This window comes from Ahaetulla prasina, chromosome 1, assembly GCF_028640845.1.
Source record: "Ahaetulla prasina isolate Xishuangbanna chromosome 1, ASM2864084v1, whole genome shotgun sequence".
Taxonomy (NCBI): domain Eukaryota; kingdom Metazoa; phylum Chordata; class Lepidosauria; order Squamata; family Colubridae; genus Ahaetulla; species Ahaetulla prasina.
The window spans coordinates 305,218,305-305,245,876 of NC_080539.1; the positions used below are offsets into that span (position 1 = coordinate 305,218,305).

The 27,572-nt window shown below is 40.9% G+C and overlaps 1 protein-coding gene and 1 long non-coding RNA gene across 2 annotated transcripts in view; one reads left to right on the forward strand and one right to left on the reverse strand.

Moving 5' to 3' along the window:
* ITPKA (inositol-trisphosphate 3-kinase A) overlaps positions 1-27,572 on the reverse strand; it is a 69,764-nt gene that overhangs the window by 18,533 nt on the left and 23,659 nt on the right. The gene's annotated exons all lie outside the window — the stretch shown is intronic.
* On the forward strand, positions 1,086-25,638 carry LOC131187615 (uncharacterized). Its single transcript, XR_009152587.1, has 3 exons — positions 1,086-4,946; positions 20,947-21,095; positions 25,028-25,638. It is a non-coding gene; the product is annotated as an uncharacterized LOC131187615 (long non-coding RNA).

Sequence of the window (27,572 nt, forward strand, 5' to 3'; positions counted from 1 at the left end):
TTTTCTTTTTCTTTCTTTTTTCCTTTTTTCACTTTTGTACAACCTTAAAGAGGAGCTGATAATTCCAAGGTTCACTATGTTACGGCTAAATATGTGCAGAATGTGTTATGTTGCCACATTTGGATCAAGTCTTATTTTAGCAGATCAGATTCATCTGAGAAGCCAAAGGGAAGACATTATTATGGTTGTCCGACACAGCTAGAATAATGACCTTCCCCAAACTGATGCCATTGTGTTGTGAAGAACTAAAAACTCCACCATATACCCTCCAAGCCAGCATGCTACCTAGGGATAATGCAAATTGTACAAATATACTAGAAAGTACCAAACTGGGAAAATTGCACTATACCAGGGGTGTCAAACTCAAGGCCTGTGGGCCGAATCCGGCCCATGGGGCTGTTCTGGAAAATTTAAGGGGCTGGCCCATATCACTTTGGTTCAGTCTACCCGTGTCACTTTGGCTCAATCTACCCAATGCAATGAAGAAACATCAGACCAGTGTGGCTTCGGCCCAGTCTACCCAATGCAAAGCGGAGACATGCCAGCAGTTTGGGGAGTGGCGTCAAGATGGCCATGCCCATCCAGCTGCCCACACCCACCCAGTTGGCAATGCCCCCGCCGCCGGATGTCAACCACAGGCCTAATGTGGCCCTCAATGAAATTGAGTTTGACATCTCTATACTATACCATTCATTGGACAAAGAGGGCATAGCTACACAAGACTTATCTGCTTAAAATGTCTCTTTATAAGGCTGGAGAGAAAATGACAAGAACTATTCTTGTTGTGCAATCTCGAGATTGATCAGACAAGATACAACATGCAAATTTGTTCCCTGTGAACCATTCCAATTTCTTTTCTTTATTCTGAGGAGATCAAGAGTAAGAAGATGTTAGTTTCTCTGCCATGCTGACTTCAATTCAGCTATCTAAGCAAACCCAATTCAAGTGACGCATAAAAATAGAGCTATAGTTCTCCTTACCTTCTCCGTCTGCCTTTGGAAGAAGCAAATTATTTTATGACTTAATTGCTCTATAATCATTCCAAAGAATAATTACCTTTCTGTCAGCTACCTTACTGTTTTTGTTAAAGAAGCTGTGTGCCTAGTCTAGAATGCAGGCTGCTATTAAATTCCCAATAGAGTTAATTAAAATCTCCAGAAAAAACATAGCGGACAACTTTTTTACATCTAACAACACAGGGATTATCTTTCTTATGTATTTTTTTTTCTTTCTGCATATTTCACCGACTAGACTTTTTTTTATTTCTTTATTTTTGTCACAACAGTATACACAAACATTGTCATAAATAAAAACAACACATCATGAAAGAAAAATATGTATATATAAGTAAAAGTATGCAACAGCTATGTTAATTTGATATAATGAAGGGAAAAATAGGACAGGAACGGTAGGCACTTTTGTGCTCTAATGCACGCCCCTTATAGTCCTCTTAGGAATGGGGTGAGGTCAATAGTAGTCAGTTTTTGGTTGAAGATTTTGGGATTTTGAATAGAGACTATGGAGTCAGGTAATGAGTTCCAAGCATTAACAACTCTGTTACAGAAGTCATATTTTCTGCAATCAAGTTTGAAGCGGTTGACATTAAGTTTAAATCTATTGTTTGCTCTTGTATTATTGCGATTGAAGCTGAAGTAGTCTTTTACAGGAAGGATATTGCAGTAGATGATTTTGTGTGTTAAACACAGGTCATGTCGAAGTCGGCGGAGTTTTAAGTTTTCTAGTCCCAGGATTTCTAGCCTGGTGGTATAAGGTATTTTGTTGTTTTCGGAGGAGCGAAGAACTCTTCTAGTAAAATATTTCTGGACACGTTCGATTGTATTAATGTCAGAGATGTGGTATGGGTTCCAGACAGATGAGCTGTATTCAAGAATAGGTCTGGCAAATGTTTTGTATGCTTTAGTTAGTAGTGTAGAGTTTTTGGAAAAGAAGCTGCGTAAAATTAGGTTTACAACTCTTAGAGCCTTTTTTGCTATGTAGTTGCAGTGGGCTTTGGCATTTAGGTCATTTGATATGAAAACTCCAAGATCTTTGACAGGGTGAGGGTCGTCAGTAAGGTAATGATCATCAAGTTTGTACTTGTTGATAGGATTCTTTTTTCCAATATGTAAGACTGAGCATTTGCTGGTAGAGATTTGGAGTTGCCAAGTTTTAGACCAATCGGAAACTAAGTCGAGGTCTTCTTGAAGGGTAGAAGTATTGATAGTGGTATTAAATAGTTTGACATCGTCAGCAAAGAGAACACAATAACTTGAGATGGGGTCACAGAGATCATTTATGTATAGTATGAAGAGCGTTGGTCCAAGAACACTACCTTGGGGAACACCACTTTTGACAGGAACAGGATTAGATATAGCGTTGCCAATTTTGACCACTTGTTGTCTGTTTCACAGGAAGGCATTTATCTAATTGTGAAGAGGTCCCGAAATGCCGTAGAAGTTTAGTTTGAGGAGAAGTTTATCATGTACTACTGAGTCAAAAGCTTTGCAGAAGTCTGTGTAGATTGCATCTATTGCTTTTCCTTGATCAAGGTTGGTAGTCCATATGTTTTTGCAGTGGAGGAGTTGTAAGTTACAAGACAATTTTTTTCTGAAACCAAATTGTTTATTAGAGAAAAGGTTGTTTGTTTCGAGGTGGAGTGTAATGGATTGGTTTATGATAGATTCCATTACTTTGCATGAGACACAACATAGAGAGATAGGTCTGTAATTTTCAACTAGGCTGGGATCTCCTTTTTTGAAGATAGGGATGACTGTGGCTAGAGACCAGAGTTTTGGAAGGGAACTAGTTGTGAAAGCTTTATTAAAGATTATGCTTAGGGGTTCAGCTATATTAATTGAAAGTTTTTTTAAAAAAGTATGCACATAGTCCATCTGGTCCAATAGATAATGATGGTTTCAGGTTGCAAAGGGCTTTTTCAACATTATCTTCTGTGAAGTCTATATGTGTTATATTATATTGTGAAATCCCTTGCTGTGGGATCTTCCTTGTATAATGACACCCATGTCAATTCCTCTTTGGACCTCCTCAGCAACCTGAGACTGCCTAATTTCATATGCGATCAGTAGCCTCCTTTTTCTTCTTTTCCTTTCTACAATTTCAACTCTCAACTTCTTCTTGTCAGCTTCTTAGTCCATTTCAACTCCACCCCTCCCCCTTTCATGTGACTCCCTCTCTTTTGAAACACTTTCATTCTAGGAGGTTAAGATGGCAGGCCATGTCTAACGCTTCCATTCTGCCACAGTTCTGTTAGCATAGAAAAGACCCATCATTAAGAGAGTCAGGTCGCTGACTACACAATTAGGTTATGATATAACTTGATGACTCAATTAATCCACATTCTGGGAATGCATAATACAGTGAACTATAAATTAATCAAATAGGCTGGGTGTAATATCATGCAAAACTACCACACACAAAAAAAACAAATCTTATGCAAGCTTAATTCTAATCATTGTGAAAATTCAGCTGCTAGGAGATCAACTGATTTTGTTTAGCATACTGTTTGTACAAAACCAATACCTTACAGAAATATATTAGTATGATAAGATTTGATTATCTGGTTTCCCAGATCTATATACAATTTCTTATCACGTTCTCATAGTTCCCTGTATTCACCATTTGCTTTTGCAGATTTATTCAAATGTCATACTTTTTTTTAAAGAATCAGAGAAAGGACTTCAAAGCACCATTCATTTCGAAAATACTACTATGTACTATGTTTACATACAGTACTGGAAACCATACAGCTAATAAGTAAGATTCAGGGCCATTTAATTCAGTTTTACTGATGTTTTTCCTAACAATGCTACCACTTTTAGGGATCTCAGACTTGCTAAACACAGGCAATTCCCAGTGGCCTACTCATAAGCAGAAAAACACATGATCTTTTTATGGGTCCATGTACTTATTTACTTATAGGGTTTGTATGTGTGATTACAGCAGGCAATGAGAACCTAAGATACATAACGTGGACTGTGCCTCTGATGCACAAAACTGGGTGTTGGCACAAAAGAGGCAGCATGTTAAATGTTGACAGCTAAGTTAAAACAGGACACTTCACTACAAAGGAAAAAAAGCTTATCTTTCTTTTATTGAAATATTTATTGGTTGGAAAAGGTATATTGCACCCTAAGATCAAAACAATCACATTTAGAATAGAATAGAATTTTTTATTAGCCAAGTGTGATTGGACACACAAGGAATTTGTCTTGGTGCATATGCTCTCAGTGTACATAAAAGAAAAGATACATTCATCAAGAATCATAAGGTACAACACTTAATGATAGTCATAGGGTACAAATAAGCAATCAGGAAACAATATCAATATAAATCGTAAGGATACAAGCAACAAAGTTACAGTCATACAGTTATAAGTGGAAAGAGATTGGTGATGGGAACGATGAGAAGATTAATAGTAGTGCAGACTTAGTAAATAGTTTGACAGTGTTGAGGGAATTATTTGTTTAGCAGAGTGATGGCATTTGGGAAAAAACTGTTCTTGTGTCTAGTTGTTCTGATGTGCAGTGCTCTATAGCATCGTTTGAGGGTAGGAGTTGAACAGTTTATGTCCAGGATGTGAGTGGTCTGTAAATATTTTCACAGCCCTCTTTTTTATTCGTGCAGTATACAGGTTCTCAATGGAAGGCAGGTTGGTAGCAATTATATTTTCTGCAGTTCCAATTAACCTCTGACGTCTTTGTCTATCTTGTTTTACATGCAATTTTCAGTTGTTTCGAAAGATGGCATACTTATTATGTGAGCACTTCTTATAAGGCATCTCTTTGCCAGCATCCTTCAGATAAGGACACTCCCTTCGGTATATCTATATTCATGTCCATAGGAGGAAGAACTCAAGGATGCCATTGTTCATGCTCTTCACCCAGAAAGGATAATTCAGGATTCTTCTTTGAATGGAAGCCATACAGGTACAATGTCCCATACAAACTGTATGCAGTGATGTCAAGAGGAAAATAATATAATTTTAGCAACATGGGTGGAGGGGGATAGCCTATTAGTTTGTAAGGCTTCTTCCTTTCTGAATAAATGTACTGGACTATAACTCTACTGCAGATCCCTCTGAAGAAAAACCCACTTCCAGTTTCATATCTGTCACCTTCTTGCCACTTTCTCCAAGTAATGGACCAACTGTTTCCTTGACTTTTTTCTTGTTTTTAACATGTTGGAAGAAGCTTTTTTTTGGGGGGGGGTTATTTTTTTACTTTTGTCACAAACTTTTGTTCATTGTGAGGCTTAGGTTCCCTCCCTTCATCTTTACAGGCTAGGACTATTTGCTGATATACTGCCTTAGTTAGTTACCCCTCTTTCCACATTTTATACTTATCTTTTTTTCTTTCAATTTTTCAGAGAGTTCTTTATGCAGCCATGCTGGTTTCTTTTGAGAGCTGCTATTTTCTTCTTCATTGGTATTGTGCTAGACTGGGCTTTTATAATCTCACTTTTCAAAATTTCCCAAGCTTCTTGAGTTATCTTCCCCTTGAGGATTCTCATACATGGAATCCTTCCTAAGCTCTCTCTAAGCTTATTAAAATTAGCTCTCTTAAAGTCCAAGACTCTAGTTTGACTTTTTTCTACTACTTGTGCTTGCATAATGTTGAATTCCAATATTGCATGATCACTTGTCCCCAAGGTTCCTGTAGCTTCAAGTTCTAGTCCCGCTTCAGGCATGAAAGCTGGCTCGGTGACTATGTTCCAGTCACTCTTTCTCAGTTCAAATGTCAGACTTGGGTGACAAGCCAGTCAGTCAAAACCAATGGAGCAACGCTCAGGTCATCTGAAAAAAACAGACCTGCACTTGTGGGAAACCACTAGGAAGGAGAAAAAAAGTACTTGGGTGAAAAACATTTCTTAAGTCCCTTCAATATTATCTTATCCAGGAAGCATTTGCTCCAAGGTAAATAGTCTCTCCTACCCAATTTAAATATGACTCACCTGTTATCAGTGAAATTTTTCTTGGTAGGATGAGATAAGAGCAGGAACAGCCCCAGAACAAGCAAGCCCTAACATGATACAACAACCGCATTCACATACATTCAGGTGAATTGTGTGAGAAGAGGATCTGAATCTAAGAGAACCGTTCTTCATTAAATCACCTCGCCTTTTTCTCTTCCACATACTTAAGAACAACATCCCCTACTGATAGTAACAAGCTCTCACTCTTCTAGCAAAGCACAGCAAAGTATACAGATCCACAACAAATAGCATGAAAAAGTTGAAAAAAGCGGGTCAGTCACTTTTTACTTGATTAGCCATCAAGAACTAAGGAGAGAACCAACCTAAAACTAAGGAGAAATTTCTTGATGATTAGAACAATTAATCAGTGGAACAAGTTGCCTCTAGAAGTTGTGGGCGCTCCAACACTGGAGGTTTTTAAGAAAAGACTGGACAACCATTTGTCTGAAACAGTTTCCTGCTTGAGCAGGAGGTAGGACTAGAAGACCTCCAAAATCTCTTCCAAGTCTGTTATTCTGTTAAATGGAAAAAATTAATAAGATTTCCCTTGATTGGAAATTAACCTCTGCTGATTACATAGACATATCCAAGTTCTTTTTTGGCAATAAATGCATAAGTGGTTAGTCATTACCTCCTTTTAACAATTTTTCTAATATAGTATATAGTTCAGGGCTTTCCTGTTAGCTCCCCATCCCATAGTTCAGGGCCGGTTAGCTCAGGCTGGTAATAGCCTGTTATTAAGAACACCGAAGCCTGCAATTATTGCAGGTTCGAGCCCGGCCCAAGGTTGACTCAGCCTTCCATCCTTTATAAGGTAGGTAAAATGAGGACCCAGATTGTTGGGGGGGCAATAAGTTGACTTTGTAAAAATATACAAATAGAATGAGACTATTGCCTTATACACTGTAAGCCGCCCTGAGTCTTCGGAGAAGGGCGGGGTATAAATGTAAACAAAAAAAAAAAAAAGTATTAAGCAGGGCCAACTTTGCTTTTTCAAGATTGGTTAAGGCTGGTGATCACATGATCCTGGGACACTGCTGCCACCATAAATAAGAGTCAGTTGCCAAGAGTCCAAATTCTGATCCTGTGACCATGGGGATGCTGCAACAGTCGTAAGTGTGAAAAATGGTCATAAATCACTTTTTCCAGTGTGTTGTAACTTCAAACGATCACTAAACAAATTGTTGTAAGTTGATTATGGAATTGGAACTCAGTTAGCAAATTACACCATATAATAATACTATGCCACACAAATTCAGTAGCCTATGGTTCACTTTCAAGGTTACACTTGCCATTTTAATTATAAGGTTTATAGCATTGCTTTGTTTAGATTTGGGATTTAATTTGCTGCAAGCTTAATTGAATCCTCAAGATATGTATCGTATTAAACTTCCCAGGTTCACTGCAGGATAAACTGCTCCTGACTCTAAACCTGAACATGCAAGTTTAGGGAAACATTGCAACACGTGTCCTTAAACAAGTCAAATTGGTTGTACAAGTTACAGCTTGTTACTGACAAAAAAGAGCCAAGGATGACCAACAATAATATTTTTTTTTTTTTGTTTACATTTATACCCCGCCCTTCTCCGAAGACTCAGGGCGGCTTACAATGTATAGGGCAATAGTCTCATTCTATTTGTATATATTTACAAAGTCAACTTATTGCCCCCCCAACAATCTGGGTCCTCATTCCATCAGCCGAGGCCCAGGGTAGGGGTGGGGGTGGCGGTTGTGATTAGAGAGTCTAGAGCCGAGGGAGACCACTGTACCTCAGATTGCGGGTGCGAATCCCTCTTTGTGAGATGGGGTCGTGGGTGTCAGATGGGCTTGCTGATCACGTACCTGGCTCCTTGCTGCGTGACAGCTGCCCTGCCCGAGCTCCTGGAGATGCTGGCTGGGGTGGCAGTTGAGACCCCAGACTTTTAGTCATGGGGACTTTAACTTGCCATCTTCCGGCTCATCATCGACGGCAGCTCGGGAGTTCACGGCTTCCATGACGGCCTTGGATCTGACCCAAGTAGTTGATGGCCCTACTCACATTGGGGTGGCACTCTGGACCTGATTTTCTCTCTGGACAGTGGTTGAGAGATCTGGACTTAAAGGAAATAGTCATCGAACCTTTGTCATGGTCAGATCACTCTCTTCTTCGCTAGACTTTCTGACCGCCATTCACCACCGCAGGGAGGCGGAGCCGACACGTTGGTTCCGCCCAGGCGCCTGATGGACCCTGATGGGTTCCGGACGGAGCTTGGGCCATTTCCTGAGGTCTGGCTCACGGCTCGGCTGAGGAACTTGTGGCGGCCTGGGAGCGGGCGGCGGGGCCTTAGACCGTGTCGTGCCTTTGCGGCCTCTGACCCGGCGCGGGTCCCAACCGGCTCCTTGGTTCTCCGAGGAGCTGAGAGGATGAGCGCGGAGAAGGCGCCTAGAGAGTTCCTGGAGGTTCAGCCGCTCGAAGCTGATCGGACACTAGTGAAGTCCTATACTAGGACTTACCTAGTGGCATTGAGGAAGCGGCGTAGCTCGCCTCCTCCCTCATTGCATCGGCAGATAACCGCCCAGCCGCCCTGTTTCGGGTGACCCGCTCCCTCCTACATCAGGGGGAGCGGGATGACCCGTTGCAGGGGCGTGCTGAGGAGTTTAACGGTTATCTATACGATAAAATCGTTCAGCTTCGGGATGGGTTGGACCAAGATTGCGGTGATGCGGGTGAGATGTTCGAGGGTGGTCTTGGCGATATTGTTTGGGATGAGTTTGACCCTGTGGCTCCTGAGGACATGGACAGGTTGCTGGGTAGGCTGAATGCCACCACATGTTTACTGGACCCGTGCCCCTCCTGGCTGGTGCTGGCCACTCGGGAGGTCACACGAGGCTGGCTCCAGGCGATTACGACCGCTTCTTTGGTGGAGGGTGTCTTCCCGGCCGCCTTGAAAGAGGCGGTGGTGAGGCCCCTCCTTAAGAAGCCTTCCCTGGACCCGGCTGTTTTAGGTAACTATCGTCCGGTCTCCAACCTTCGCTTTGCGGCGAAGGTTGTAGAGAGTATGGTGGCATATCAGTTTCCCTTGCACCTGGATGAAACTGTCTATCTAGACCCGTTCCAGTCCGGTTTCCGGCCCGGTTACAGCACGGAGACGGCTTTGGTCGCGTTGGTGGATGATCTCTGGAGGGCCAGGGATAGGGGTTGCTCCTCTGCCCTGGTCCTATTAGACCTCTCAGCGGCTTTCGATACCATCGACCATGGTATCCTGCTGCGCCGGTTGGAGGGATTGGGAGTGGGAGGCACCGTTTATCGGTGGTTCTCCTCCTATCTCTCCGACCGTCGCAGTCGGTGTTGACAGGGGGGCAGAGGTCGACTCCGAGGCGCCTCACTTGTGGGGTGCCGCAGGGGTCGATTCTCGCCTCCTGTTTAACATCTACATGAAGCCGCTGGGTGAGATCATCAGTGGTTTCGTGTGAAGTATCAGCTGTATGCGGATGACACCCAGCTGTATTTTTTCACACCGGACCACCCCAACGGTTATCAAGTGCTGTCCCGGTGTCTGGAGGCCGACGGGTCTGGATGGGGAGAAACAGGCTCAAGCTCAATCCCGCCAAGACAGAGTGGTTGTGGATGCGGCATCCCGGTACAGTCAGCTTAATCCGGCTGACCATCGGTGGCGAGTCATTGGCCCCGATGGAAAGGGTCCGCAACTTAGGCGTCCTCCTGGATGAGCGGCTGTCTCTAGAAGACCATTTGACGGCCGTCTCCAGGAGAGCGTTCTACCAGGTTCGCCTGGTACGCCAGTTGCGCCTTTCTGGACCGGGATGCCCTATGCACGGTCACCACGCACTCGTGACGTCTCGCCTGGATTACTGCAATGCTCTCTACATGGGGCTCCCTTGAAGGGCATCCGGAGGCTGCAGTTAGTCCAGAACGCGCTGCGCTGGTGATAGATGGAGCCCTCGTGGCTCCCGTGATAACACCCATCCTGCGCAGACTGCACTGGCTACCTGTGGCCTTCGGTGCGCTTCAAGGTCTTGGTGACCACCTTTAAAGCGCTCCATGGCATTGGGCCGGGTTACTTACGGGACCGCCTACTGCTACCGAATACCTCTCACCGACCCGTGCGCTCTCACAGAGAGGGTCTCCTCAGGGTGCCGTCAGCAAGGCAATGTCGTCTGGCGACGCCCAGGGCAAGGGCCTTCTCTGTGGGGGCTCCCACCCTTTGGAACGAACTTCCCCCCGGACTCCGCCAGCTTCCGGACCTTCGGACCTTCCGCCGCGGGCTTAAAACATATTTATTTAATTGTGCAGGACTGAGCTAGGTTTTAAATTCATGGGTTTTAATTGGGTTTTATTTGTATATTTTAATTAACGGGCTTTCAAATAAGTTTCTTAATTGTTTTTATTCTGTATTTATATTTATATGTTTTTAAATGCCTGTGAACCGCCCTGAGTCCTTCGGGAGATAGGGCGGTATATAAATACGATTAATAAATAAATAAATAAATAAATAAATATAGGAAAAGGGGCAGAGGAAGTAGCTTAGAAATTATGGATAGGGCACTACCGTCCCATTTCCGCTGCAGGGCTGTGATCCCAGCACTTTCTCACCAACTAGTGACACGCTGAAAAGGGACAGCAACAAAACTGGAGCCCTCAACCAATCACTCTGCTGAGATGTGTACCGTACGCACACAATGAAGACAGCAACATTTGGCAATGACAAAAAACAAAAGCAATAGAGGAAATGGGGAAATGCTTATAGTGACTATGTATATTTTACAAAGCTAATTATTTTTCATGCTACCGTGCCCTGAAATGCATTGCAAGGCATTTCACAAAGGGGAAATCTGGGATGGTGAAGATCTTGCCATCTTTCCTTTTTTATCAACAAATATCTCATCTCCCTGGCAGTTAAACTCAGCCTGTCCTCTGATATAAACAGGAAACGAGAACCCTGCAGAGGATGCACCTGCTGAGCTGTCAGAAAACAGCAGCGATAACCTTTAGCCATGTCTTGAGTATAGAAACCAGAATCACCCCAAGATGGTTATTCTCTAAGCATATGACCTATCAACATATTCATCACAGGGGGTAAACACTGAAATTTTATCACTTTATAAATGTCAACAGGCTAAGGATAAGTATACTCTGAGCATACAAAGCTGAATCTGTTTTGTCCTCTCCACCTTGAATATCTTTGTAATTTATTTGAAAACACAGCTCTCTCCTGGGATTGCCTGCTAGAAGAGCAATGGCAATGGATCACAGCATGTAATGAAGTTAAACTGGTTAAGGAAGCATAAAAACAGAGGACACGCCAAGCTCCTTCCATAGGCACTATGCAATGCTGGTCTTTGTTTACTAACACCTTTGTTAAGAAGAAAATCATATGTGAGGTGTAAGATCTATGATATTTATCAATGGGAGAAGGAGGAAGAGACAGCTGCAGAGAAGGGCAGATCCTGAAACACCCAAGATAATAACAGCCCATAGTTAACCATTCATTCATATTCCAAATATAATTTCTCTCACATGTTTTGTTTATTCTACTGTATCAAATCCAGTTCAGCTACTTCCTTTCTTTAATTTGGAAAATTTAATTGCAGATGTCCTGCAGTATGTCTAATATAGCAGAAGAAAAGGATGGCTCAAACAATAAACATTAAAAACAAGGCATAACTAATTACTCGTTGGAGAGAAACTACATTAACATGCCTCTGGACTTCCATGGGATATGAATTGCAGGAAACTGCTGGGTTACCTATTAAGTCTCATTAGTCAACCACATAATGGGATAAATCATGCACATTATTACTCATATACATAATATAAAAGACACAACATCAGTAGAAACTCTGATCTTTGTATTGATGCTATGGTAGGATAGGAATGAACTAAAGGCTTTCACAGAGAGTATTGAAAATTCAGGGACAGACTAGTCAATACACTAATTGATTACATTAATTGAGCTATAACCTTAAACCGTAAAGCATGTCGGCAAACTACATATCTGATCATAGAATACAAGCCCTGCAAAGCTATTATCTTAAAATAGCAGCAAATTAATACTGGGAGGATAAAGAAAAAAATATTTTATGCACTGGATCCAGTCCTAAACAAATTATATTTTTTTATCTATTTCTTAACTTCCACAAAAATGATTCCAGTATATTGGCCTCCATATGTGCTGAGAGTATAACTTCTATCATTTCTAGCTTTTGGGCCCTAGGTTGGTGTAAATTGGCCCTAGTTTCCAATTACATTTGAATGGTTTCCTAACAAGACTAACAACTGTTTAGGTGTCATCAGTATGTCACACAGCCTTCTTCACCAAAGGTCTATGGAGAGTCTCAGTCATCCAGGTCATAGGTGTTCCAAAGGTGTTTTTTCAAGAGGCAACTGGACTTCCTGGCTTTTCTTTGAAGACATTTCGCTTCTTATCCAAGAAGCTTCAGCTCTGACTGGATGATGGGGAATGGAGAGATTTCTTCGCCAAAGGACTTTTTCTTGCAGATCTTCAGAACTATCTAACCCAGAAAATCAAGTCTGATTACACATATTGCCTTATGGGTGAATTATTCAATGGAACAGATAGACCAAATCAATTGCTGAACTACCTATACAGAAGTGGTGCAGCTTAGTTAGAGCTGAAACTAATCCAAACATCTAATTGATCACATAGTCAGACAGCTACATATATCCATAATAATGCTTGTCTTAATATTTCTATCAAATGATTGTTCTTATTATGCAGAAAAAGAATACTGAAACGTAGCAAAAAATAAAAGAGAATGATAGCAAACATTAGGAAGAAAAAATGATATAATAGAATGAAGATCTAAGAAAAAGCAGTTTTCAAACAGTGAATTAGTTTTTTTTTTTAAAAAAATTGAATTTGAATTTATCCCGCTCTTCTCCGAAGACTCAGGGTGGCTTATACTGTGTTAAGCAATAGTCTTCATCCATTTGTATATTATATACAAAGTCAACTTTTATTGCCCCCAACAATCTGGGTCCTCATTTTACCTACCTTATAAAGGATGGAAGGCTGACCACATATTGGTCAATCTTTCCTCTATAGCACAGATGTCAAACTCGATTGCGTCACATGACACCATGTGATGTATCGTGACGTTATTATTGTGAAGTTATTTGCCTTTGTGGAACTGGGATGGGCGTGGCCTGCATGTGATGCAGCCAGCCCACAGGCCGTCAGTTTGACACCCCTGCTTCTATAGCAATACAGATCAAGGTAGAGGGTGAGCACAGCTTGTCAATCCATGATTTTATATTAACTATGACCAGTAGTGGGTTGCAAATCCTGTCGCTCATGGTTTGCTCGTGGGCGTGGGCATGCTCATGAGCGCAATGCTTCTGCGCATGTGCAGAAGCATCCGGGTGGGTGGGCGGAGCCTCCCGCCGCCGCTGCTACCGATTTGCCTGATCCAGGGTGAACCAGTAGCAACCCACCACAGACTATGACTGAGTTTTCCTATGAAAGTAAAACTATTCTTTTAGCGATCATAGGAAGTTCAGATTTTTCATGTATTCCAAATCTTTGGTGGTTCAGCATCTCATTTTCATCCTGAAACCTTTAACCTTCCAAATTAACATAAACATTAAACCAAAAGAGGACAAGTATATTTTGTACACAATAAAAGTAACACAACAGTATAATTGACAGGAATAGAAACGGGGGGGGAAATATGTGAGAGAGCTTTACCGGTACGAGCAATGTAGGAAGATAATTATGAGCTAATTATTGATAGAAGTTTCTTAAAATACAAACATGGAGCTCAAATACACGTGCAGAAATACAAACAACAAAGTAGAAGGAAGAAGTCCTTTTTTTTTTCTCTGCGTGGAAAAACGTCAGTGATTTTCAGCAAATCAAATAGGTTACTTCAGCTCAGCCCTTCCATAGCTTTCATAACTTTAAACAACAGATAATGCTGTCATAGAGGATTATATGTTCTGAATCATTAATTATCAGAAAAAGGCTTAGAGTGTTTGAAAGGCTGAATTAAATCTTGAAATGTCAGAACAGGGACCAGAATGAACAGGCAGGAACAGGACACTTATTCTACTTGCCTTTCTATTTTTTTTTTGAAAGCCAAACTCTGTATCTCACCTTTCACCTTAAATCCCCTTCATTTCAGTAACACTCCATGAAAGATTATGAACTTAATAGCATTATACTTTCAATATAGTAAGTGATAGATGGGTGTTTTTACAAATAGAAGCCCAGCTCTATAAGAATGTAAGTCAGCGGTATACGTTATCTAATAGGGAGTGGTGTTTACCTACAGGAAAAACCACATCCTTCAGCAATTACTTTGCTTAATACCTCAGCACTTTCACACTGTCATCATACAGATCTCTCTAAGCACTGTATCAAAGGGAGATTTAGTCATACCAAAATGCAGGTAAGAGCTGAAGCTTCTCGCGAAGCAGCAAAGTTTGAAGAAGCAGAATGTCATAAGGGAAGCCTTAAAGTGAGCATTATAAAACTGAAAAACTGGAAATATGGGCTTTTTTTCATTTAAGCAGGAAAGCAATTCGTGCCTATTTCTGAATTGTCAACACAAATATTCAGCCCATTTTTTAATAGATCCTTACCTGGAATACCCCACAAGGGTGAAGCTATTTATCTTCAAAAGAATATTTTTTATTATTACTAAATATTATTTACTATTAATATTTTGTTCGAACTGTTTATTATTGGATCTCCTTATACTCCAAAGAGCTGAGGTATTTTGCTAATACATACTTAGTGTATAAAGGCATTTTTTAACCTATAAAATATGTTTACTAATCAGATATGGAAATAGTAAAGGGATTTTAGGATGACTTGGGCAGAATCAACATATGTATATGTATATAAATATATATGTCTAGGCCTGTGCGCGCGCACACACACATACTTTACACAATATGCATACAAAAGGCAGGGCCTCTACAAGTCTCTACAATTTAATTTATTCATCAGTTATTTCCTCCTATTTTCAGGATTATTCAAGTGATTATCCTACTTAGTTACATCCATGCTGTGTTTCAGAGATATGACTGTGTTACTATAGTGTCTCTTTACTTTTACCTATAAGCACCTATTCCAATATATTACTCCTCTACTCTGACACAGTTAGATCCTGCTTTCTTTCTTTCTTTTTCTTTTTTTGGCTAGGCACCTTTCTTTTAATTCCCACAGCAGTAATCCTTTGAGGAAGACTGAGGTAATAGGTTTCTGAGTCTCCCCAGATCTAGTATGATACAACTTAGAGGCATACAAATGTAATAAATAACCAAACCACACTGGCTGAATTTTAGCACTTTGATCCAGTGAGCTCTTGGTCTTTAAGGAGGTACTAAGAATGTTAAATTATGTAAAGGGTATCTCTAGTTCTATTAAGAATTATAAAGAATTATAGAGTATCTAATAAGGAAATACATGCAGCATACTACATACTAATGCACATATAATGAATTGACATTATAACCAAATCTTATCAATAGAAACTAAGCACTTGCCAGCATGCAATCGCTAGGTGACTGTTATGACTCCCTGATAACACATAAAGCCACACACTTTGTGAACTTTGCAAACCTTTGTAAGACAGCCTTTAGAAACCACCAAGTAACCTCTGAGTGATCCTTGACAGTGCCACCAAAGACTTTGCTAACAAAGGAAACCTGACTGAAGCAATCTATCACTCAAATATCACACAAGTAAAATATGAATGCAGATAGAGGATTCCCAATGCTATTATAAGCACCCCTCTCATTAAGCATTCGGCCATGGCTAAGTGTGTGTGCATTATGTTTTTATATCATATAATTAAAAATACTTCTGTCCAGTGATAATTCATTTTATAAATGCAATGTTTTTGTTTCTTAAAATTGTAGTCCAAACATTTTTCAAGTACTGAACACAGATTCAGTCTCGTAACAGCAATATAAAATTTGGCTGAAATAAGTTAGGTCATTTACACATCACAACTATTTTATTTCATTCATTCATTCATTCATTCATTCATTCATTCACTTCATTCATTCATTTACTTACTTACTTGTATCCCACCTTTATTATTTTTACAAATACCATATTTTTTGGACTATAAGACGCACTTTCCAGTCCCCCAAAGTGGGTGGAAATGTCTGTGCATCTTATAGAGCAAATATTGCAGTGGGGAGAGGGGGGTTGGTGCAGTGACGATCAGCTGTTCTATGCAGCGGGGATCGCCGCCACCTATTGCCGCCACCGATTGGTGGCAAATGGGCCACGGCAAACAAGCGGCAGCAAATGGGTGGCGGAGGCAGAGGCAGATTTTTTTTCTTGTTTTCCTCCTCTAAAGCTAATGTGTGTCTTCTAGTCCGGAGCGTCTTATAGTCCAAAAAATATGGCAAGGGGGCGAACATACCTAATACTTCTTTCTCCTCCTATTTTCCCCACAACAACAACCCTGAGAGGTGGATTAGGCTGAGAGAGAATGGCTGACCCAAAGCCACCCAGCTGGATTTCACAATTTACTGATTATATTTGGGTTTATATAACATGTTAAGCCACCATCAAACCATGCTAGAGAAAAATATTGAGATAAAACAGTGGATGTCAAAAAAAGAAGAAGTCCCTAAACAAACAAAATACCATTCAAAAAGAAAGAGTAAATGAATATATATTATATATTTATGAATGAATTTATGAAATATATATATATATTTCACCCTAACCTTAGGACCAACAGCACAGTTTCACCCTTCTGCTCCTTTTTAAAATCCTTTCTTCATAGCTTTGCTCAGCTGTAATATCTTCTCAGCACAAATGTATATAAAACCATCACGGATCCGCTGTTAGACCCCTTGCAATTTGCATACCGACCAAATAGATCAACAGATGATGCTGTTAATATGGCTCTGCACTACATCCTACAATATCTTGAGTCTCCAAAGACCTATGCAAGGGTCCTCTTTGTAGACTTTAGTTCAGCATTCTTCTAACTAAGCTAAACCAGCTACAGGTACCGGAACAGACTTGTAAGTGGATCACAAGCTTCCTAATAAACAGGAAGCAGCAGGTGAAGCTAAGCAAGATCACATCAAATACCTGTACAATTAGCACAGGGCCCCCCCAAGGCTGTGTACTCTCTCCACTTCTCTTCTCTCTGTATACCAATGACTGCATCTCCAATGATCCATCTGTCAAGCTACTGAAGTTCGCAGATGACACAACAGTGATTGGTCTCATTCGAGACAATGACGAATCCGCATATAGACGAGAGGTCGAACGACTAGCCTTGTGGTGCAACCAAAAAAATCTGGAACTGAACACGCTCAAAACCGTAGAAATGGTGGTAGACTTTAGGAGAAACCCTTCCATACTTCCACCTCTCACAATACTAGACAACACAATATCAACAGTAGAAACCTTTAAATTTCTAGGTTCTATCATATCGCAAGATCTAAATGGACAGCTAACATCAAAAACATCATCAAAAAAGGACAACAAAGAATGTTCTTTCTGCGCCAATTCAGGAAGCTCAAACTGCCCAAGGAGCTGCTGATCAGTTCTACAGAGGAATTATTGAATCTGTCATTTGCACCTCTATAACTGTCTGGTTCAGTTCTGCAACCCAACAAGAAAGACACAGACTTCAGAGGATAATTAGAACTGCAGAATAAATAATTGCTACCAACTTGCCTTCCATTGAAGACCTGTATACTGCATGAATCAAGAAGAGGGCCGTGAAAATATTTACAGATCCCTCACATCCAGGACATAAACTGTTTCAACTCCTACCCTCAAAATGACGCTATAGAGCACTGCACACCAGAACAACTAGACACAAGAACAGTTTTCCCCCGAAGGCCATCACTCTGCTAAAAAAAATAATTCCCTCAACATTGTCAAACTATTTACTAAATCTGCACTACTATTAATCTTCTCATCGTTCCCATCACCAATCTCTTTCCACTTATGACTGTATGACTATAACTTTGTTGCTGGCAATCCTTATGATTTATATTGATATATTGACCATCATTTGTGTTGTAAATGTTGTACCTTGATGAACGTATCTTTTCTTTTACGTACACTGAGAGCATATGCACCAAGACAAATTCCTTGTGTGTCCAATCACACTTGGCCAATAAAAAATTCTATTCTATTCTATTCTATTCTATTCTATTCTATTCTATTCTATTCTATTCTATTCTATTCTATTCTATTCTATTCTAAAAAATGGTACTATTTTTGCACTGAAAATATTACATTATTTTCTATGATTAATTTCTATTCACATAGATTATTAATGGCAGATAGTATTGACAGGAAATAATCTTGTTCTTTCTCTGGCTCAGCTGACAGACAGAGTGTAAGATTTAGACCATGTATAGTATAAAGGGTACCAAAGAGCATTTAGAGCAGTGTTTCTCAACATTGACAACTTTAAGATGTGTGGACTTCAACTCCCAGAATTGCCCAGCCAGACATGGCTGAGAAAGACCAGTTTTTATAGAATTCACTGAATGCTAAGCTTTTGCAGGATAGGAAAGGCTTTGTTCCATTTTGAAGCACTGGTTTTTATGTCAGTTACAATGAAGTCAGAACTTGCACACATCTACAGCACAAAGTTGTTAATCGCTCAACATGTTTTCTTAAATCCATGGAATTTGTAATAATATGCTTCTGATGGACTGAAAAGTTTTGACTACATTATAGCACATCACTGAAAAGTTTTGACTACAAGCAAAATAATGAAGACTAAACATAAGCAGCACAAGTCCTAACTTGATAGTCAAAAGCATTTCCAGTGTAATAAGCCAGAAAAGTCACATTGCTGTGTTGGGAAGCAGACTGAACTAGAAGATCTCCGATCCTTCTATTTGTTATTTTATTATTCTGTGTAAGAGAAGGAATGGCAGAACCTGGGGATGGCGTTAAAATAGGGATCAGCCTAGAATCTTTATGTAGTCACAAGTGAACTACCATATTTTTCGGAGTATAAGATGCATCTTTTCCCCCAAAAAAGAGGGTGAAAATCTGGTTGCGTCTTATACTCCGAATGTAGCCCTGTCCAGCTTCTCAAACAGAGGTTTCAGAGGCTGAAAAAAGTATCAGAAATGAAGCTTCAGAAGAAAAACCTCCAAACAGAGCTTCAGAGGCTTTTTTTCTGATGCTGTTTCGGAGGTTTTCAGAGGCAGAAAAAAAAGCAAGGCGCAGAACTCACAACCAACAAACCTGTTACTAAAAATCACCTCTGGGAACAGCTGATTGGGGGTATTCCAGGAGGCTGATCCACCCTCCAATCAGCTTTTTTTCTTACCTTCCTCCCCAAAAACTAAGGTGCGTCTTATACTCCGAAAGCTACAGTAAGTCCAACTCCCCTAGGTACTGTTGATCCAACCAGGTGCTGACCCTTAGTTGAAAAGACTCCTGTCCATACATTTTTAGCAATAAATCAGCTGAATTTAACGTATTCATGTGGAACTTGTCTTTCAACCTGATGTTCTGTTAGCTAAAGAGTACAGGTAGTCCTCTACTTATGACAACTGAACCCACAATTTATGTTGTTAAGTGAGAAATTTGTTAAGTGAGTTTTGTCCCATTTTATGACTGTTCTTGACACATTTGTTAAGTGAATCATTGCAATTGTTAAATTAGTAACAGGTTTGTTAAGTGAATCTGGCTTCCCCATTGACTTTGCTGGTCAGAAGGTTACAAAAGGTGATTACATGACCCTGGGACACTGTAACCGTCATAAGTATGAACCAGTTGTCAAGCATCTGAATGTAAATTACATGCCCATGAGGATGTTGCAATGGTATAATAGTGAAAAATGGTCATAAGTCACTTTTTTTCAGTGATGTTGTAACTCTGAATGGTCACTAAATGAACTGTTGTAAATTGATGACTACTTGTAGAAATTACAAGGCCTTGTAGGGAAACGAGGAGTAATTGTGGCCCCAAGGGAGCTAATTATCCACCTTGGAAAAGGGATCTCAGTAATATCACTAAGGTACTACCCAATTGTAATTCCCTTTCTTCTACAGTTCAGTTATCTATTATCTGGGAATATATTAAGGGAAGAAAGGGAATTGGACTCTGTGAGTCATACGGTCTGATATAAGCAGGCTTTCACAATTCTTTTTAAAAAAGAAATAGTATAACTGCATGTAATCATCCTCTTCATATCAAAGAACAATTCAGTTGAATAATAAAGACATATGGTATTTGGCAAGAAAGCCAAGAACCTTCTTTGTTAAACAAGTTGTTCCCTAAATAATGGATTTTCAACTTTCCATATATGACACTTTCAAGGATGGTCATTTTAAAGCAATCCGTACAGTACTTACCGAGTCATAACTTATAAATCAATCATGACGTTTCTTCCTAAGTATATATTTATGTTGGAAATCAAGCTAAAGAAAAAGGGAAAAATAAATAAATTCTGTTTAGCTTGGAAACAATTGCCACAAGCCTTTGCCAGCTCTTACAAATAAATCTCATTTGTTTTCCTGGAGTATTTAAATCCCTCTTAATGCCAAAATAGCCAAGCTGTTCCAGGATGTCAGGCAAACAGAAAATGCATATTCAGAGGCTTCCAACATGAGCATAACGATGGCACAAACAGAGGTGGATGAAACGGATTATATTCTGGACCCTTTCAATAAGGGTCCAGATATGGAATGGAAACAATATTGGTTCTCATTTTTGATTATCTGTGGTGGAAGCAAGACAGAGGTAGCATGTCAATTCTCACTCTACTTGATCTCTCAGCAGCTTTTGATACCATCAACCACAGTTATCCTTCCAGGAGTGTGTGTGTGTTTGCGCACATGCGTGTGCGTGTGTGTGTGTGTGCGTGTGCGTGCACACTGTGCACTGTGTTGTCCTGGTTCACTTCCTTCTCCCAAAATCATTCTCAGATGTTGTTGATCATGGCTGAGAGAACTGATAACCATCTCCTGTTTTGCAGGATTCCTCAAGGATTAGGACTTTCTCTGTTCCTCAACTACATACTGAATGTATTTTTACATATTTCTCCCACTGGGAGAAATCATCCATCACCATGGATGAGATATCACTAGTATGCTGATGATCCTTAGCTGTACACCTCTGCCCATGGTGAGTCAAGTGATGCTACACCTTCCTTCTCTCGGTGGCTGGAGGTCTGGATGGGGAGCAACAGGCTAAAACCTGGCTCTGGATTAGGGGCTCTTTGATTTTTGGAGAATTACCATCTTTGGTCATGCATGGGGTTGCAACTCTCAGACTGACCTGATTGATACATAATCTGTGGGTTCTCCTGTATTTGCAACTTCTAGTTGAGGAGCAGGTAGCAGTCATGGCCAGGAGGGTCTTTACACAACTATGAGTTGTGCACTAGTTACACCCATTTCTGGAACAATGTACCTGTCTCACCCTCACCCATGCTTCCATCACCACTTGTCTGGACTATTGTAATACACTCTACATGGGGCTGCCCCTGAACAATATCCAGAAAATTCAGTTGGTTCAGAATGCAGCAGCTCAATCAATTTTGCATAAACCTAGACTTGCATATGTCATCCCTACACTAGCTGCTGATCTGGTTCCAGGTACAATTCAAGGCATTGGATTTCACTTTGAAGACCTTCATAGCTTGGGTCAGGCTATTTGAAGGGCTCCTTCACCCCATTACAATTACCCAGACCACCAGAACGGAAAGGCAGGGTATGTTACAGGTCCCAGCAATTAGGAATGTATATTTAGTAGGATCCTAAAAAGGGGCCTTCTCATGGTGGAGTATACAGTAGCTGTGGAGTGGAGTATTCTCTATGGAGTATAACTCCCTCTGAGGTATGGTTGGACCCCACCCTGTCGCTTTTGTTAGTAGGCCGGGGATAACAAATGGAGACGGAGCCGATCAAGTATTGATTTGATTGTGTTGTTGCTCACATGGGGCGGGGGATTTTATGATTTTTTAGTGTATTTTTAAATGTAAACCTCCTAGAGTCATCTACATATAAGTTGGGTGGATAAATATATTTCTTTAATAAATAAATGTACCAGCCACCTCTTTTCTTTCCTGACACATCTTTACCGTGTTGGCTTCATCTCATCCCCAACTCAAACTTTTTTTTTTTTTTGTTTACATTTATACCCCGCCCTTCTCCGAAGACTCAGGGCGGCTTACAGTGTATAAGGCAATAGTCTCATTCTATTTGTATACTTTTACAAAGTCAACTTATTGCCCCCCCAACAATCTGGGTCCTCATTTTACCTACCTTATAAAGGATGGAAGGCTGAGTCAACCTTGGGCCGGGCTCGAACCTGCAGTAATTGCAGGCTACTGTGTTCTTAATAACAGGCTTTACCAGCGTGAGCTAAACCGGCCCTTTTTTAGAACTTGAGTTCTCCTTAGCTTTTCTAGGATTAAAGTAGGATCCTCTCTTTAAGCAGGCAAAAAACCAAAGTAGCTTTGTCATGAGTGGAATATGACATGCTTCATGAGTGTCACATACAGATGTCCTGTCAGGTGGGATAGCCTTGCAGCTGCTAGTCAATTTAACCTACGGTGGGATTCCTTCTCCTCTCCAATCCTTGGGCACTATTTCTTGGGGCCATTCTGCTTTGGGGACAGGATAATATGGTCCTTTCCCTATGGGCTAGGAGTAACTGGAGAACCTGGTTCTTTCAATCAGGGTTCATAGTTGCCAAGTTTCCCATCCAATTCCTAGCTTAGAAACTTGGATCAACCCTAACAGTTGACAAATGAAAGCAGATACAAGGGGTAAACCTGGAGACAGCCAGCTTTCCTTATTTGCCACTCACTATAGGACAAAACCCCACCCCTGCTTCCCAGTTACTGTTCCTTTTTTTGAACGGTGATTTCGATCTGGGGTTTACTTCTACTTCAGAAGACCACTAAATCGATGTTTTAAAATAGCCCCCAAAACAGCTGATAGGCCTTGGTGTGGCAAAGTGGAATTCTCTCCTACTTCAGCATGCAGTGCCACCAGGACCTTTTAGCTTGCTAACAAGTGATGGAAAGTCCCTTGTTCCTTTTTCTGGCAGCCCCCTCAGCCTGGGGATTTGCTGCCAGGGCTGAGACAATAGCAGGAGAAACAAGGATAGATGGTTACCTGGCTATCCTCTCAGCCAATTCCCATAACGAAGCAGGGCAGCCTCTCCTGTTTTGCCACCCTTCACAACGGAAGCAAGCCCAGCATTAATCTGCCAGATTGAGGAGGGTTACACAAAACATAGGAGAGCCTCTCTTGCTCAGCAACAGAAGACCCTCCCAAACTCAGAAGATCTGCTGTTTTGGTCCCAGCTGAATGGCTAAACCCATAAGTCTAGTCCTCAGTATAAACTCACCACCTACCCACCCTTTTGTAGGGCAATTAATAGGTGACTGATGATATCTGTGGGAGGAGAAGGAATCAAAGCCAGGAGATGCCACTTAATTTGCCACTCTGTAGCAAATAACAACACACCCTTTGGCAACAGCATCAGTGTGGCAGAATAATTTAATTTTCTTGAATTGACAATGGGAACATATTGCAAGCAGACAGCTCTGTATTGCCATCTACAAAATTAAAAAAAAATCCTTTTAACAGCAACCAGTTCCCTGACTAATTATGCAGAAAACACCTCCTCATCTTTACAGAAACTGGTAGGGATGAATAAGGACATCTACCGTATTTATCCGAAAGAAAGCTCCTCTCAAACTGAACCCTTCCAAAAGGAAGGGGTGAAGTTATTAGAACAGATGATGCCCACTTTCTCAATCTAGCATTGAATCCACTCTTTAAAAGGATGAAACCACTCTTAGTGATTGCTTGCTCCTAATTTACTAAAGGTAAATGTTTCTCCTGTCCAGTCATGTCTGACTCTGAGGGCAGTGCTCATCTCAGTTTCTTAGCTAAGGGAGCCAGCATTGTCCAAAGATATTTCCATGGTCATGTGGCCCACAGGATGATATGCCAAGGAACCTGGAATGCTATTAAGGTAAAGGTGGTACCTTAATACCACCTTTATATATGTTATATGTGGTAAAGGTCACACATATGTACTAGTCATTCCCAACTTTAGGGGGCAGTGCTCATCTCCGTTTCAAAGACGAAGAGCCAGTCCTGTCCGAAGATGTCTCCGTGGTCATGTGGCCGGTATGCTGACTGTTGGGGGCAAGTCATTGACCCCATGGAGAGGGTTCACAATCTAGGCGTCCTCCTGGATGTACGGCTGTCTTTAGAAGAGCATATGACGGCCGTCACCAGGGGAGCTTTTTATCAGGTTCTCCTGATACGCCAGTTGCGTCCCTTCCTATACCGGGATTCCCTATGCACGGTTACTCACGCCCTCGTCACTTCCCGCCTGGACTATTGTAATGCTCTTTACATGGGGCTCCCCTTGAAGAGCACCCGGAGGCTCCATCTGGTCCAGAATGCGGCTGCGCGGGTAATAGAGGGAGCGACTCGAGGCTCCCATGTAACACCTCTCCTGCGCAAGCTGCACTGGCTTCCAATGGTCTTCCGGGTGCAATTCAAGGTGTTGGTTACCATCTTTAAAGCGCTCCATGGCATAGGACCGGGTTATTTACGGGACCGCCTGCTGCTACCAATAGCCTCCCATCGACCCGTGTGCTCCCATAGGGAGGGTCTCCTCAGGGAGCCGTCAGTCAAACAATGTCGACTGGCAACCCCCAGGGTGAGGGCCTTCTCTGTGGGGGCTCCTGCCCTCTGGAATGAACTGCCTCCGGGGATATGTCAACTCCCTGACCTCCAGACCTTTCGACGTGAGCTAAAGACTTTTTTGTTTCATCGCGCAGGGCTAGCTTAATGTAGTTGTAATGGGGTTTTTACTGTAGTTTTAGTCTGTTTTGGCCTGATCGAATTAGTTTCTTAATATGTTTAATTTTTGTGATATTTGTTTTTATTTGGCTGTAAACCTCTCTGAGTCCTTCGGGAGATTAAATTAATAAATAAATAATAAATAAATAAATAATAAAGGCGCACGGAACACTGTTACCTTCCCACTAAAAGTGGTCCCTATTTTTCTACTTGCATTTTTAGGTGCTTTCTAACTGCTAGGTTGGCAGAAGCTGGGACAAGTAACGGGAGCTCACTCCATACCCGGCACTAGGGATTCGAACTGCTGAACTGCCAACCTTTCAATCGACAAGCTCAGCGTCTTAGCCACTGAGCTACCGCATCCCTATGAAATGCTATTATCTTCCCACAAAAGTGGTACACATTTATCTAGTCTCATTTGCATGCCTTGTGGGCAGGAACTGGGGCAAGTAATGGGAACTCACCCTACCTAACTTACTATATGCATATAATATGCTAGTATACATATGTTTATATGTGCACATATACAAATCTATAAATATATACAAAAGCACAATACATATACTGCACAAAAGGCAAGACTGGGACAAAGTAAAGAAAGCATATTGAATAACTATTAAAATTAATTGCCAATTGGACTGATTCTAATTCCTTTGTTTCCTATTACATATATTCATTCAGTGCTTTAGAAAATGGAGAAATACGGCAAGGAAGCTGCACATTATGACTATAGTTGACTCCTGGCACACTATTAGTGGGAGCTAGCCTTGCGATTCCACCAAATAATCCACAGTACTGTATTGGCCATATTAATTACAGATGCAGCATAATTCACCCACAGCAGTTGCTTTGTGTAAAGCAGAAAACTGGGCGATTTCCTGGCTTCTCCCAATAGGGCCAGCAATCCACTGAATAGAATCAGAGCATTGAAATAGAGAGAGAAGTGTTGCCTTCCAAAATTAGTAAGTGACTTTGAACGACAGTCAAGATTGTGCTAGAATAGATCATGAAGCAATGGCTCATTATGAATAGAAAACGAAGTGAAGCTATTCACCCCATACAATACTCAGGGAGGGGGATGGCAAAACCAAGGACTCCGGTAAGCAAAACAGCTAATTTACATGCTGAGAAGTTGTTTCCTCATACAAATACTCTCCTTTTCAAACAATCATTAGAAGTGCACAAATAAAAGGGGAAGGTTTCAAATCAGGTTTTATCAGTAGCTTGGTGTTACAGATCCACTATTTAGATTGCTGTATTTAACATGTTGCAGATTTGTTCCCAGAAAAATAGAAACTGTTTTCTTTCGTAAGTAGGAAAAATGGAAAGAGACTGGTTTTAGCCATTATGAATGTTTAAGAGCAGAACTCAATAAGGTTTTCTGCAATGCAAAGAAGATACCTCTGAATTACTATAGACCAGGGAAGATAATCTGAGACCTCTTGATGTCACTAAAAGTATCCTATTGAAACTTGTGATTAAATAAAACAATTTCAAATGGCTATCTGGATTCAAAAGCATTTTTGGAAAGATGGTGAACATGCACAGGTCTGACCTATTGGGGGACGGAGGGGGAAGGAAAGAGAAATGAAGCTTCAGTGGTTTCCTGTTTCATCCAAATACACCAATGGGTTTGCCCTTGCACAAACCATAATTAACAATTCAATATTTCAAAGCAAGTTTCTAATTCGATAAGGATAGTTTGTACAAACCATAGTTTCCAGTATTCACATGAAACGAGGAATGGTTATTGTACAAATCGGAAGCAGAAGTATTAACTTTTTCCCGTCGTGTATGAAAATTGAAGTACAGGTAGTCCTCAACTTACAACAGTTCATTTAGTGCAGGGGTGTCCAAACTTGGTCCCTTTAAGACTTGTGGACTTCAACTCCCAGAGTCCCTCAGCCAGCAAAGCTGGCTGAGGAACTCTGGGAGTTGAAGTCCACAAGTCTTAAAGGGACCAAGTTTGGACACCCCTGATTTAGTGACTATTCAAAAAACAGGCACTGGAAAAAGTGACTTATGATCTTTTTTCACACTTAGAACCACTGGAGCGTCTCCACGGTCACGTGATCAAAATTCAGATGCTTGGCAACTGACTCATATTTATGACGGTTGCAGTGTCATAAGAGTCACGTGACCACCTTTTGCGACCTTCTGGCAAGCAAATTCAACAGCGAGGCCAGATTCACTTAACGGCCATGTTTCTAACGTAAGAACTTCCGTGGTTCACATAACAACTGTGGCAAGAAATGTTGTAAAATGTCAACAAAACTCACTTAACAAACGTCTCACTTAAAAACAGGAATTTTGGGCTCAATTGTGGTTGTAACTACCTATAATACACATACACAATCCCAAAATTTAGCAGGGTGTGTTCTGGGATAAGACATCACGATTGTTAGGTCTAATTGTCGCCAAGTGCTAAATCATTCGGAAAAACAATTTTACAATTATATTTTCAAAAGCATTTACTGTTTTGCAGTAACTCAAAGATGACAGTTTACATATTTAGTCTTTCTTCAGCACTCATTCGCCCACTGATCACAGTAAAAAGTCACAATGAAAAATAAAAAACAGATATAAGTTCCAAGGAGAGCTATTCGAAAAGCAAAGAATGACATCCAGGAGAAACCTGTACATGTATAATCTGCAGAAAATGCTCCTGAATTCATTGAGACCTATTTCCTGGTCATCGTGGATAATCACAAACGTACCTGAATAACAGAGCTCACTCCAAAAGTACTGTTCTTTTCAGTTTGTTGGA